Source organism: Mytilus trossulus, chromosome 2 (genome assembly GCF_036588685.1).
Source record: "Mytilus trossulus isolate FHL-02 chromosome 2, PNRI_Mtr1.1.1.hap1, whole genome shotgun sequence".
Taxonomy (NCBI): domain Eukaryota; kingdom Metazoa; phylum Mollusca; class Bivalvia; order Mytilida; family Mytilidae; genus Mytilus; species Mytilus trossulus.
The window spans coordinates 50,413,541-50,429,492 of NC_086374.1; the positions used below are offsets into that span (position 1 = coordinate 50,413,541).

Consider the following 15,952-nt stretch of genomic DNA (forward strand, 5'->3'; position numbering starts at 1 on the left):
TTGTTTAACAGTAAAGAAGTGTTTACCCATGAATATCCTTATTTTTTATCCCCCTTTCCCCAGTTCCAACCCCACTGACTCCCATTTCCCACCCTTTTGTGACCTTTTGCAGTGTTGGTCTTTAAAAACAAGCCAATGATGCAATATTCTTTTGCAAAACTATTGTAGGAGTATTTTATGAATATTATTTTTTTAAAATACCTTGACATTTTTTGACATTTTTCATTTTCCAATTAAGTAGTTTTTTTACTTATATATCTCCTGATATCAATCTGTTTTTGTAATTTTGTACCAGAATATATATTTTGTTATCAATCATAATTTATCCGTTTAGGTATAATGTAATGATTATTTTGCTAGAAAGGATGTATGGTTTTTTAAAAGTGGTACATGTACAAATATGACCGAATTTAAAAAATATTTTAAATATTGAATAAAAAAGATTGAATTAATGCTTAAGGTCTCAACTATGACACTTCTTTGAAAGTTTCTTGTCCCATGGAATGATTTACTCCCATTTAAGACAACAGAAATACTAATAATCCTCTAAGTCTATGACATATCAAATAAATATTGAAATGTTGTAATAATACTTTATTCCGAAAGCAATACAGCTTATAGGATACATATACACAATTTTACACCAATATAAGAATTTCACAAGAGATATATAGTAAATATAAATATAAGGTGTGCATGAAAGAACATATAATACATAATACAAAATACAAAATACGAGCGGAGAATGATATGATACTTAAATAAAGTGAGAACAAAAATATTATTTACTGCAATTAAATTCTAAGTTTTTCAGCAGATTTTAGAAATATACCTAAGTTATTCAATTCTTTAATATTTCTGACAGATAACAACTGGATAAGTTTGAATGTAGAAGGATTTCTCCAATAATACTTTTTTATATACTTTTCTCGAATCTGACTATATTTTTTACATTCAAGTATAAAATGGTATTCATCTTCAATAGAGCTAGTATTACAATTTGTACATAGTCTATTATTTTTATCAACATTATAATATCTACCTGTTTCTATACTTAATATATGAGCTGATATACGATATTTACAAATGTATGGTTTGTATATATAATTTACAGGTCTATCTAAATAAAATTGCAATGTGTGTGTACAATACATGTATCTATACAAATGACATTTATTTGAATTCTCAAAAAACATAGTTGCTTCACTAATGAATGCACCAAGCATTCTTTCTTTTAATTGCGATAGAAAAATATCTTTACAATCTACACTTTGGTTCAACCAAACATAATTAAATCCATATCTTAACAAAATATCTCTAATTTTACAACACCAGTTGTGTTTATCGTTCTTTTTAATAAAACTTCTGTCATACATCTCATCATAGCTATTCTTTAATATACAATTTTCTGTACTCAAAATCTTAATCCAATATTTGACCATTCTATACTGCCTTTCAATGTACATTGGCAATCTACCTAATTCACAATAAACCATATTAGTTACAGCACTCATTTTGACTTTAAGAATACGTTTTAAAAAATACAAATGAACTTTTTCAATATTTGGTGCCATATGAAATCCCCATATTTCCGAGCAATAATTCAGTATACTTGCTACATAAGTATCAAATAATGACAACAAAGTTTCAGGATTATAATAATCATCATGTATTTTATTGAATATACTAAACACAGCCTTTTTACCCTGTTCTGATAGTTTCTTTTGAGTATTTGCAAAGTTACCAGTATAATAAAATAAAATTCCCAAATACATGAACTCGTTACATACATCAATAGCCTTTCCATTAATATACCATTGCTCTTCTGGTCTAATTTTCCCTCTGTTTCTAAAAATTACAATTTTGGTTTTTGAAAAATTTATGTACAAATCATACTTATTTGAATAAACATTTACAGCATCGATCATCTTTTGTAGATCAGTAATACTTTCACTAAATAAAACCATATCGTCAGCGTACATTAACAAATACAAATTTAACATTTTAAGTTCATATGATTTACAATTTTGTGTAATAAGTTCTATCTCCATATCATTGACATATAATGAGTACAACAGAGGAGATAAGGATTCCCCTTGCATTAGACCAACTGTACATTCAAAAAATTCAGAAAATTTTCCATTAAGTTTTACACAGGTTTTTAATTTGCTATACATAGATTTAATGACATTTAAAAGTCTACCAGTTACTCCACATCTGACTAATCTTTGCCACAATTTGTAATGTGTGACACTATCAAAAGCTCTAGTGTAATCTACAAAGCAACAGTATAAACGTTTACCTTTACTCAAAGAATTAGTGATAAGGGAATAAAGGGCAAAGACGGCATCGACTGTTCCAAATCCAGGACGGAAACCAAATTGTGCGTCTGTCAACACATTGTTCTTTTCACTCCATTGTAGCAACCTTGTATTCAGCAGCGAGGTGAAGAATTTCCCAACATGCGATACTAAAGATATTCCACGGTAATTTTTAGGGTCATTCACGTCTCCTTTTTTAAAAACAGGTACAATAATACTGTTAACCCATATTTCAGGGAAATTTCCGGAATTAAGAATATTATTTGTTGTAACTAAATTCTTTGCAACAAGTGCTTCTTCAACCATTTGTTATTCCTGCTTTTCAATTTATGTTGTCTGAATGTTTTTTTTCTCGCAATTGTTGCAATGTGCGTGCAGATATTGACTTATTTTTTTGGTATATATAGTTGTAAAATGATCAGTGGATTTTGTAGAGATCTGGCAATTAAAAATATTATGTAATAAACCAATCAAAGAACCATAGGACAAATCAGTTTAATTTCAGTCACTTCCGTAACAAATTTAGCGTAAGTTTAATTTAATAATAATGTTAATGTTTTTTTTCGGTCATGTTTTTTTTCTTTTTTCTTTTCTATTGAATATATGATTGTGACATAATCTATGGAAAAAGATTGTGCGAAAATTATCATTTAAACTTACAGCAGACTTATATAACTTGACATTTCTGCAATATAATGTTATATTTTGCTTGTCTTCTTGTTCAGTTATATGTCATCAAACACAGCCACATTATTTACTTGTTCATATCATATGGGACTTTTACAACAAGAAAGATAACTGTTTTTTTTTTAAATGGGAAGAAGTTTCTAGTGCCAGTGGCGAATCCAGAACTTCTTGTAAGGTGTGGGGGGGGGGGGGGGGGGGGGGCCTGCTGACTGACCTAAGTGGGGCCTACTCCAGTCATGCTTCAGTGATTCCTTATATAAGCAACCAAATTTTTCCAACAAAAGGGGATCCTCCTATGAGTGCCTGGTGTAACACCACTAATTTGAGTATTGTTAAAAGAAGTCACTTGTATTTTGACTTTGCGTTAGAATTACAGACTTGTGCATTAGTGTCAGACTGACAAATAACTCTAATTCTCAAGACACCTTAAAGTAAGAGCAAAGACTATATTCAGCTCAGAATCAGACTTATGTATCCAGGTAAGGAGATATGTCTACTTAGCAGTTACCTTATGTGAACTAGAACTAGCTCAGCCTTTTAGTACAAAGCAGGGTTCATATTTTATCTCATTAACATGCTTTCATTCTGACATGCTTTTAATATTTTTGGTTTCAGATAATTAAAACCAATCCATCATCAACATCATTATTGTATACAATAAAAAAATTAGAAGACAAAACATTACGAGCTGTAAGTATGATATTATTGTTATGATACAAAGATAGACAGCAAACAATTGGAAATGACTGTCTGTTGCTTATAATGATGGTGATAGGTTGTACAGTGATTACCAGTACTTTGACTGAATAAAGTAAACATCATATATAAATATAGGAAGATGTGGTATGAGTGCCAATTAGACAACTCTCCATCAAAGTAAAAATTTATAAAGGTAAACTATTATAGGTCAAGGTATGACCTTCAACACGGAGACTTGGCTCACGCCATATAGCTGGAACTTAACATTGGACTAAATTATGGCGACATCAATGTTACTATGTTTTTATGTCTTCAGAGAAATTATTTCATATTTTCCATAATTATACTTTGGGAATCTCACCAGACTTAATACCATTTGAAAAGACTTTATATTCATTATCTACAATAAAGTTTTCTTTGCTGTCATTACGAAAATTGAAAATGGTAGATTGACAAATGTCTTCAATATATATATGTATGTTATCTGGTGACATTTAGGTACAACATAGATTCATAAAATCTAAAATAGATTGAAAAAAATATAAAAGTAGTTTAAAATAGTTTTAAAATAAAACCTTTTTATACCATATAATATGCAAAATAAAGTTGATACTTTTTTTTAAAAGACATAATTATATCTCAAATTATATACTTGCTAAAAACAATTTTTGTTTTGAGTTTGATTTTTTTCTTTGTAGTGTCTGATTGATTTCTTTCAGATTGGATCATACCTCAATTTTCTGTGAACTTGTTATATGGTTAGTGCAGTTGGTCATGGGTTTTTATAATCCCTAGGCAGGTCAAATCAAATTTGTGTTTGATGCTTTAATCTGCCAAACAGGTTTCATAAAAGAAAAGACTGCTTCCCATTGAGTTAGATAAAAACATTAGACATTAGAACCTCAGTGTCTACAGGTCTAATGTTAAGCAATTTATCGTAATATTACATTTTCATATTTTTTCCTGAAAATGCATGGTGTATTTTTTTTCTAGAAGTTAAATATGTGAACAATGATGTTTGTTTGTTTGTTTGTTTTCCTTTTCATGAGATCCATCTTCTTGTACAAAACTGCACAATGTTTTAGTTAATGTTCCTATAATTGACTTTTTGGGTTATTTTAACTTTACCAAGGTAGAATATCTGATAATGGTATTTTAATGGTCTCTAGAGATTTTCCTGTTTTTTTTATTGCTTATCTCTTACCAGTACTTTATGATCCATCAATAAAATAGATAGTCATTAATATAAAGTCAGGGCAGGCCAGTCATTAGTTTTCAATACTGAAATTTTGTGCTGAATTATATGATTTAGAACAAAATTTAAATATATTTGATGAATTCAGTGTAATTATGTGTATGGATTGTATTTTACTGTTTAATAACCCAAATAATATTCAAATTATTCCTATTGTTCAAATATGGTTGTGCAATTACATTGAATTCAGAAGGACTTGACTTACCTGATGCTAATTTAATATTTGAGTAGTTCAATTAATTAGTAATTCTAGTAACTACTTACCTACAACACAAGTAGAATGTTGTCATCCTAAGGGTTTTGTGGTTATATAATTTATTTATCTGCTTATTTTGAAAATGATATTTTTCTGTGCATTTTTATTTCTCTCATAATGTCAAGTTTACTCCCATGGTTTAATACTGCTTCTAATTATAGAAGTTTAAAAAAATAACTTGACTGCATTTGATCATCAATGGAAGGCTCAATACAATAGGTCCGAGAACACAATTAATTCGTAGTGCATTTCTTTTAGAACATAAATGAAAATTAAAAAAATCCCACCTGCGCTTTCTAAATGAAACTTTTACAGTGTGTTGTACTACTTTTGGGACAAATTATATCAAAATTATAGAAAACTTCATGGTCTCTAACTCAAAATATGGACAATTTTATCTTTAGGGCGTCTTGAAATCTTTTGACAGCTTCCGAAGTACTATTTTTCAACCTTTTTCACCTGGACCAAATCACTACTTTCCTTTAAAATTCTGGACCCAAATTTTTTTACAGTGTAATTTCACCCCCCTAATTACAATTTGAGCCATTAAACATGGAGAAATAAATTTGAAAGGGGTATAAAAATTAATGGCAAGGAACCCACTGTTAACACTAGGGACTATATTCGTGAACAACGAAAATCAAGGGACGACAATTGTGGTCTCGGACCTAATAGGATAGAAAGAGTTGACAAATCTTAAAAAAACTTGGTATGACCAAAGCTTAATAAATTATAACACTGCTTGCAAAGTTTTATAACAATAGGATATATATTATAGACAATATGTTAAATTCTATACTCATCTTTGCGTGTTAAATTTTGACGTTAAAATTGAAAAAATTCAACTATCTATATGTTGGGCTTTAAAAATTAAAATATTGCAAAAAACTTCCTTTTAAATGCCTTAATATATCATTTATTATGTACTTAAAGCAATAGAGTACTCATTTGATTTATCAGACTTAGCATAATTATTCAAAAGTCAAATTTATATCAGCCTGGGCCTAAAAATTGAGGTTTTTCAATGAAAGGGTGCCTTACATGAAGATGTAATATTTTCCAGCAATTTTAAATTTGTGAAGCTTTTTGGTTATAAATAGTCCTTACATATGTATTAAATGTACTTTAAATGGAAAGAAAAGTTACAAATAACATATCATATTAGTTTAAAAGGGTCTTAAGCCAAGTAAGACTGGAAAAAAATAAGGGTAAATTTAGGCCGTGCCACATATTTACATTAAAAAATGCATATTGAGGCTATAAGAAATAAAAAATTATGTCTTTTTTTATCATTTCTATACTCATGTGACATGATACAACAAACCTGAGCACAAAAAGGCTCTTGCAATTAACTTTTCTTGCAGACAGTATGGTCTGAAACAAAGATTTTTGGCTTTTTAGTGAAAAACGTGAATGCAATTTTAGTCTCAACAGGCTTATATTTAAACCACTTGCTATCCTACAGAAGAAAAGAAAGATATTATGTGAAATGGAACAGGTACAATAGACATTGTAAAGTGCTTTTGGTACAAATTTAGTGAGGTCTTTATTGTGGACTTCAAATTTTATTAACCAAGAACCCCACTTTTGACTTCATCCAAACAGGGCGTTAGACAAGGGTCATTTATACAACACATTTTGCACATATTGTCTGAGATAATCTTCTTTTCTGTAGATTCTGAGTTCATAAACAAGTAAAAGAACTAGATAAAGGCATAGAAACACAAGTATTGACACATGAAAACCTGTCAGATAGAAAGTCAGAATGCCATGTATGCATCAATATTGAAAAAGCCTTTAAATGACTATTTTGACCATAAAATGCCAAAATTGGTCATTTTTGCAGAAATTTTATAGAATAAAAGTTTAAATCCTTTAGTTTCATGCTATTTGACAAATTCACCCCACCAAATCATTTAGGGAAGTTGCCAAAGTACAGATTCTGTATTTACAGACTTCACCTCTTAGGTCCGAGAACACAATTAATTCGTAGTGCATTTCTTTTAGAACATAAATGAAAATTAAAAAAATCCCACATGCGCTTTCTAAATGAAACTTTTACAGTGTGTTGTACTACTTTTGGGACAAATTATATCAAAATTATAGGAAACTTCATCGTCTCTAACTCAAAATATGGACAATTTTATCTTTAGGGCGTCTTGAAATCTTTTGACAGCTTCCGAAGTACTATTTTTCAACCTTTTTCACCTGGACCAAATCACTACTTTCCTTTAAAATTCTGGACCCAAATTTTTTACAGTGTAATTTCACCCCCCTACTTACAATTTGAGCCATTAAACATGGAGAAATAAATTTGAAAGGGGTATAAAAATTAATGGCAAGTAACCCACTGTTAACACTAGGGACTATATTCGTGAACAACGAAAATCAAGGGACGACAATTATGGTCTCGGACCAATATGTATATATTGAAAAAAAGAGAGTTTGGATGACTGTAACATGAAAATCAAAGTTACTCAAGAATGTTCTTGTAGAATTTTTGTACTCAGACCAAGAAGTTATCCAACTAAAGTACTGCATTGGGTGTTTCAATCACACATTTTGTACTCCAAAACTCCAAGTAAACTCCAAGTACTGATTAAAGTTGTTTATCGAAAGACCAGAAGTAACTTTGTTATAATATCAGATATGCTTAATTTAGTTGAAGTATGTTGACCCCTCTGAACCAAAAAGGAGCCTATTTCCATTATTTGCTTAAAAAATCATCTCCATCAGTCACTGTGTAAACCAAGCTTAGATGATACCGCAGCTAAGATGATAATACATGATATTTCTTATGGCATCTTGTTTGATAAAAGTCTATCCAGGGATTGATAATTATAACCACTCTATATCTGATCCCCCCCCCCCCCTGAATGACAATGTTTACTAATTTTTTTGGGTCAAAGTTTTCTATGTTGCAAAACTAGTTTGCTTTGAAGTATAAATAAAACTAATTGACATTTTTTAGTAGCTGATTTAATTTTCTCAGTGACAGTTTTTTCAGTAAACAACTTCAAATAATTTAAACACCATAATTGAATAAATAGCAGAAAAAAATCAGGGACAATTTTTTTTTCAAACAAGTTTAATATCTTGTCTAAATAACTATTGACCTCAAATGGATCAAAATAAACAGTGGCCATAAAAAATATAAATATTCATTTAGCGGAACTTTTAGTTCTTTATCAATGTAAATAACTCTAAAGTAGTAAATTGACTGTGACATGACTATGCATTTAGTGGGTACTAAATGCCTATAAATATTTTGTAAATATTATGATTTGGATGAAGTGTCATCAAAGAACTAAAATAATTCTGAACTGCCTGAAGAATGAATCTATAATTAGTAATATCTATTTATCTTTTTTGTCTAGCCAAATAAAGCATTATGTAATTTGTATTTATATACAAGCTTTTTTTTCTATGAGTTGTAATGAGCATTATTTGGATCACAATTTTCATAAACAATAGGCTGCTTGACCAAAATTTCATACTTACTTGTTTAGAGTAAATAACTTTAACAGTGCACTTGCAGTAATAAAACATCCAACGTGACCAAAAAAGTGTAATCATGGAGCACTTTTACTGCTTCAATTATCCTGATAAGTTTAAGTTGCGGTCAAATCCAGAATACATAATGAGTATGGTGAACATTCTAACCATCTTACTATTTAGTACTAGTAAATTCAATTTTGGAGCTCACTCGAAACTTGAATATTAATTAACCCCCAATCATACAGTTTGGTAAGTGTAAATCAGGTGCCGTTATATGCACTGTAACTCTTCAGCATTCAGTCAGGGCACCAAAGATATAGCATACTGGTTATGATGATTGGTACAACTGACATATATACAGCATAATAAGGGAGGATCTTGGTGGGACAGAGTTATGGATTTTATGTAAGTTTGCTTTAAGAAGATGAGAACAGGTCCATCTGACCTAAATTTTATGCTTCATTAAAGTTAGATGTCCATATTATTTTTTGCCTGGCTTTAATGTCAGACATAATGATGCTATAGATAATTTTTTCATAGTTGAAAGTCAAAATTCATAGTTAACCTTGACACAATTTAGATTTATGAAAATTGTTATCCAAAGAATGAAAATCACTCCACTGTTTGAGATTTACATGAAAACTGCTGCAACAAGGCTGTAGCCTTGATAGTATCCCGATTATGTCAATTTTATGCACATGTCCAGTCACTGTAGTCTGTGTTTTAGTATTTTTTAAGATTTATGGCTTAGTAAATGACAAAAAATTAGCTCTATCAATAACGAAAGTCAGACATTGGCAGTGAATTAAGAGTATTTGATGAAATTCCTTATTAATCTTTAACTAGGAATATCTTTAAGTAGCCAGTTGTTGCGTCAATGTCCATTTCTGAACTTAAAACCCATCATGTATGATAGTAAATTGGCGAGAGAGATACTGTTTAATTCTGATGAAACCCTAAATAGCCTTAGACACATTCATCTTGGCTCAGTTGATTATAGGATAATAGAAACCCAAAGAGGAAGCTTTTGTTCGAGGTGGGAATTCTAATATTACAAAAAGTCGGAGTGAAAAATTTCATGTTTCACCTTAATTTCCGCTATGTAGACAAAAAAGATGGGTTTAAAATGTCAAGTATGATCAAATCAGATGTCAATCAGTAGAATGGATAGATAATTTAATAAGAGCATGGTATGGAAATGCTTTAATGGAGATAATTGCCATTTTGGGATATTGTTTGACTCTTAATGAAATTTTATATTGTTTTGGTACTTTTTTTCAAAATTCCAAAGTGGTCTTGATTATTTTGAATTAATAAATTAATTACACTGAACTGTTAGAAGAGCTTTATATTTTTTTCCAAGTGTTAATATGCTTTATATTCAAGTTATTTTTGCTGAGCAAGAGACACTTGATGTCATTATATAATACAATTTTGGATACAGATTTCGGAAGTTAGAAATTTGCATATAAATTCAGAAAGACAATTGAATTAGGAGCATCTTTTATACAGCTTCTGTTTTTACAATTAGTAAACCTTCAGGACTCGCTCTTTGTCAATTTTTATCAATCACATTCATTGTTTTGGCTGGGAAATTTAGGTTTGGTAGAATAATATAAACTTTGATTAAAAAAGAACTTCATACTTGTGGCACAAGATAAATCAGGGTTTGACACTTTAACAACAGATTTTTACTCATGCTTGTGCCTTTTAGCTCTTCAGGCCAAGTGAGCTTTTCTCATCACTTGGTGTCCGTCGTCATTAACTTTACAAAAATCTTCTCCGAAACTACTGGGCCATATTTAACCATACTTGGCCACAATCATCATTGGGATATCTAGTTTACAAAATGTGTCCGATGACCCGGCCAATCAACCAAGATGGCCGCCATGGCTAAAAATAGAACATAGGGGTAAAATGAAGATTTTGGCTGATATCTCTGAAACCAAAGCATTTAGTGCAAATTTGACATGGTTGAAAATTTGTTTATTATGTCAAGATCTATCTGCCCTGAAATTTTCAGATGAATCAGACAATATGTTGTAGGGTTGTTGCCCCTGAATTGGTAATTTTAAGGAAATTTTGCCGTTTTTGGTTATTATCGTGACTATTAATATTATAGAAAGACACACACTGTATCTAGCAATAATATTCAGCAAAGTAAGATCTACAAAAGAGTTAACATGACCAAAATGGTCAGTTGACCCCTAAACTAGTTATTGACCTTTTTAGACATTTTTGTCAATTTTTCGTAAATTTTTGTAATCTTTACAAAATCTTCTCCTGAAACTACTGGGCCATATTTAACCATACTTGGCTACAATCATTATTAGGGTATCTAGTTTAAAAAATGAGTCCAGTGACCTGGCCAATCAACCAAGATGGTCAGTTGACCTCTGAACAAGTAACGGCCCTTTATAGTAAATTTTTGTCATTTTTTTGTCAATTTTTGTAATCCTTTACAAAAATCTTCCTTTCTGAAAAACAATTGAGACAAATTTAACTAAACTTGTCCACAATCATCATTAGGGTGTCAAGTTTAAAAAAAATGTTTGATGACCCAGCTTGTGAACAAAGATGACGGATATGGCTAAAAATAGTACATAGGGTAAAATGCAGTTTTTGGCTAAAATCTCAGAAATTAAAGCATTTATAGCAAATCTGACAGAAACAAAATGTTCATTAGGTCAAGGTCTATCTACCCTGAAAGTTTCAGACCAATCAGTCAACCTGTTGTTGGGTCGCTGCCCCTGAATTGGTAATTTTAAGAAAAATTTTTGCAGCTTTCAGTTTTTATCTTATTATTATAGATAGAGATAAACTGTAAACAGCAATAATGTACAGCAAAGTGAAACCTACAAATAAGTCAACATAATCAAAATGGTCAATTGACCACTTAAGGAGTTATTGCCCTTCATAGTAAATTTTTAACAATTTTCATAAATTTTGTAAATTTTTACAAAAGATTTTAACTACAGTGAGTGAGTTGGATAGATTCATAGGTTCATTAGATAGAGATAATTGTTATTACAATGTAACAAATGTGAGACTTAGGATGTTGAAAGTATTTTCTCAAACTGTCACTTAAGGTCAAGTTACAGTAAATGGGCTATGTCTTAGATTTCAGTAAAATTTGGCATACAACTCTGGCTTGATGAATTTCAACTGAAAATCGAAATAATAATGCATTTATCTCAATTATCATTTGAAATATTACTGATTGAATTCTTACAAAATGGGTGAACATTTGTATAGAAAGCACATAAAATCGGCGAAAACCCTTCTAAAAGGAGTAGGTCCAGTAAGACCATTTTTTGGCCTGAAAATATAGCAGTTTTACAAAATTGTTAAAATGTAAACTTTTAGTTATTTATTGAACAGAAGAATGCTTCTTCTACATACATATGGGCAATTTTTGACAAAACAATGCACATATAACGGGTACTAGCACCATTAAATCATGCTAAAATACTGAAATCTTCACAATTCTAGCATTTTAGTTAAATTTTAGACGGTTTCGGTGTAAAACGAAAGTGGCCACATTCGTGTTCATCCTTAATATTGAAATGTAAGTTTTATTTGATGATGATACATAACATATATAAAGGTTGAGGATGAACACGGATGCGGCCACTTTCATTTTTGACAAAAAACACCTGAAAAGTGACATTTTTCGGCATATTGGGTAGATTTTTTCACATTTGAGCTTGAATCGGATCGTTTTTACTGACAACAGTAGTTTAAATCATTCACATAAACTAATTGAATCAATTGTAATAATCACTGAAGTGTTTAAAAAATGGTCAAAATCTTTCGTTAGATGAACCTGAAATTTGAGGCCAAAATCTGCCCTTACCGGACCTACTCCTTTGTCTTAAAATCGCCAAATCTCTAATTCTACTCCATAGATTTTTCTTAAAAAACTATATGTTGTTGATACATAAATTTCCGTTATTATGATGCAAAATAAAGATAGGGTCACCTACTTCGTGTTTACGGTATACATCATTCAAAGTTGCGTTCTTTGTGAAAAAATTCAACAAAACGTTGAAATAATCGAAACGTTATCACGTTGCAAGCCGTAAAACGTTGATTTTTGACGTTTTTCACTACTAACAAGGTTATAAACTGATTAATAGACAACAAGAGTACACACGCTGAAATGTCTCGCCTTCTTTACTTATCATTGATATTATGTTGATAGTGCTAACTATATAGCTTTATTACAATTATCACATAAACTTAACATTTACCAAGAAAACTAAACATTGGTCGGGTTGTTGTCTCTTTGACACATTCCCCATTTCCATTCTCAATTTTATTGAGCAATGAACCATATAAAAATGAAGTCAAGGTCAGATGGACAATGGCAGGCAGACATATACAGCTAACAATTCTTCAATACAACAATTACAGTTGACCTATTGCTTATAGATTAAAAAAACCAGACCAAAACACACAAACTTAACACTGTGCAATGAACCATGAAAAGAAGGTCAAGATCAAATAAAACTTGTGCGACTGAAATAAAGATCATACAATATTTCCATACATAGAATATAGTTGACCTATTGCATATAGAATTAAAATAAAAGACCAAAACTCAAAAACTTGACTTTGACCACTGAACCATGAAAATGAGGTCAAGGTCAGATGACATCTGCCAGATAGACATGTACACCTTAAAATCATTCCATACACCAAATATAGTAAACCTATTGCATACAGTATAAGAAAAACAGATCAAAACACAAAAACTTAACTATAACCACTGAACCATGAAAATGAGGTCAAGGTCAGATGACACCTGCCAGTTGGACATGTACACCTTACAGTCCTTCCATACACCGAATATACTAGCCCTATTGCTTATAGTATCTGAGATATGGACTTGACCACCAAAACTTAACCTTGTTCACTGATCCATGAAATGAGGTCGAGGTCAAGTGAAAACTGTCTGACGGACATGAGGACCTTGCAAGGTACGCACATACCAAATATAGTTATCCTATTACTTATAATAAGAGAGAATTTAACATTACAAAAAATCTTAACTTTTTTTTCAAGTAGTCACTGAACCATGAAAATGAGGTCAAGGACATTGGACATGTGACTGACGGAAAGTTCGTAACATGAGACATCTATATACAAAGTATGAAGCATCTAGGTCTTCCACCTTCTAAAATATATAGCTTTTAAGAAGTGAGCTAACACCGCTGCCGGAACACTATCCCTATGTCGAGCTTTCTGCAACTAAAGTCGCAGGCTCGACAAAAAACGAAGTTGGTGACCCTATGATTATTTTATATCATTAAAACAGAAATTTATGTGTCAACAATTATATATAGTTTTTTTAAGAAAAATCTATTGAGTAGAATAAGAGATGTGGCGATTTTAAGACAAATTTTAGAATGTTTTTCGCCGATTTTATGTGCTTTCTATACAATATTCACCCATATTAAAAGAAATCAACCTGCAACTTTTCAGATAATAAAAGAGATAAATGTATCCTTTTTTTCAATTTTCAGTTGTAGTTCAACCAGCCAAGGTTGTATGCAATTTTTAAGCAAAATCTGCGACATAGCCCATTTACTGTTCCTTGACCTTAACTGCTTTTGAAAGTTTTGCATCGTTTTCCTGTTCAAAGTTCTTCTATTTGAATTTCAACATTTGAATTGTACCTGTACTATTGAAAAACAGATAATTGAGACATATTTATCTGTGTCGATGGTTTATATTTGGAAATACTACAGTTATTCAATCAACAAGTCTTAGGTAGATTTCCTATGTTTGACAGACATTCAGGGCTCTTCTAATTTCTAAAGAAATTCTTATCTTTGAAGAGTACATGTACTACCATGTAAAAATGTAAGTTCAAATCCTGATAATGATATTCAACCTGAAGGACCACAAAGTAAAGTCTCAGGTTATATGGGAACTCCAAAGAGTGTTGTTAGTTAACTTTGATATCACTCAGAGGAATTCAAGAGGTTGGAAGTCGATAAGTGAATAATTAACTTTTTTCATTTGCATAGGGAAACCAAACATTGTATTAGGGTAAGAATTGGATTTGTTAACTTTTGCATTGGAGTTAAAACCTTTGGTAAGAAAAATTGTCACCTGGCTTCATAGGAAGTTAAACTATCAATCATAATAATGATATTCCATTTTTGTTGGGACTTTGAAAATGTTTTTTTCTGAGAAGGGTAGGAGCATTCTTTAAGTATTGAAATATGAGCTTTGTATTAGATCTTAGAATTAGAATGTGGAAATCTAGCTAAAGCAGACCTCTTTAAGGTGGTATCTAACACTACAGGGAGATAACTCTATAATATCAGCTAAACGTTTTAATACATTGCGTTGTGAAGGCAATATAAAGCTTCTCAATGACCAAAACAAGTGTTTGTCAAACTGCTATATAACCAGTGTAATTTTTCTGACAAAAGGCTTGGTTCAAATTTTTTGAATTTTTTATATTTTTGTAAAAGGGTCAAAGTAAATACTTTGTCAAAATTTTATGAAAATTAAACAAGCCAAATTAATTTTAGTGAAAGTGTTGGGTACCACCTTAAGTAGAGCAGAAAGTAGCCAGATAATCTCATTCAAATAAGAACAATTATCAACAGGGATCCAAACACTAAAATAAGTGTGTGTGGCCAGCTGCAAATGTATTGCTTTGATACAAACCATACAAGGCAGTAATGAAAAGCATCCTTTAGTAGGTTATAAATTTAAAGTGATGGGACTGAGTAGTATATCTTACCATAAAGTACACATTAACACCGTATCCTAGGGAGAAAGTTAGCAATTGATTTATATTTGGTTAACTTGACCAGGCTTTCAACACCTAGAAGTTATAAAATAACTATTTATTTCACTATTTAAAATTATCAAGGGATACCATAGTCTGCAATCTTTAGAGCCAGTAGCCTAGAAATAATGGATTAAGGAAATATTAAGAGACATTTGGTAGGGAATTATAGTTAGTTTTGGTAGTAAATAAAAACAAAAAGCTTTTAACTGGTTGATTTATTTGAGTATTCACATGTGCAGTAAACAATTGTTTTTTTTACCTCTGTTTTACCTTAAAATGTCTGCTGCAAAATGATTGGTTGTTTGCTTAGGGTCCAGTCTTGATATTGTTCTAAACAAGAAAACTTGGTATGATTGCCAATGATTGGCGATGAGACATTGTCTGTTTTCCTTTTTGTTTGATTAAACTGTCTGCCACAAGTA

General features: G+C 30.9%; 1 protein-coding gene across 22 annotated transcripts in view; it reads left to right on the forward strand.

The window, feature by feature from the left end:
- Positions 1 to 15,952, forward strand: part of LOC134707504 (thrombospondin type-1 domain-containing protein 7B-like) — a 163,356-nt gene that overhangs the window by 28,644 nt on the left and 118,760 nt on the right. For 12 of the 22 annotated variants that reach the window (XM_063567288.1, XM_063567290.1, XM_063567291.1 and 9 more), the window contains exon 3: positions 3,624 to 3,698. The exons of the other annotated variants lie outside the window; for them this stretch is intronic. The gene's annotated coding sequence lies outside the window, so the exon portion shown is untranslated. The remainder of the gene's footprint in view (positions 1 to 3,623; positions 3,699 to 15,952) is intronic. 22 annotated transcript variants of the gene reach the window in all.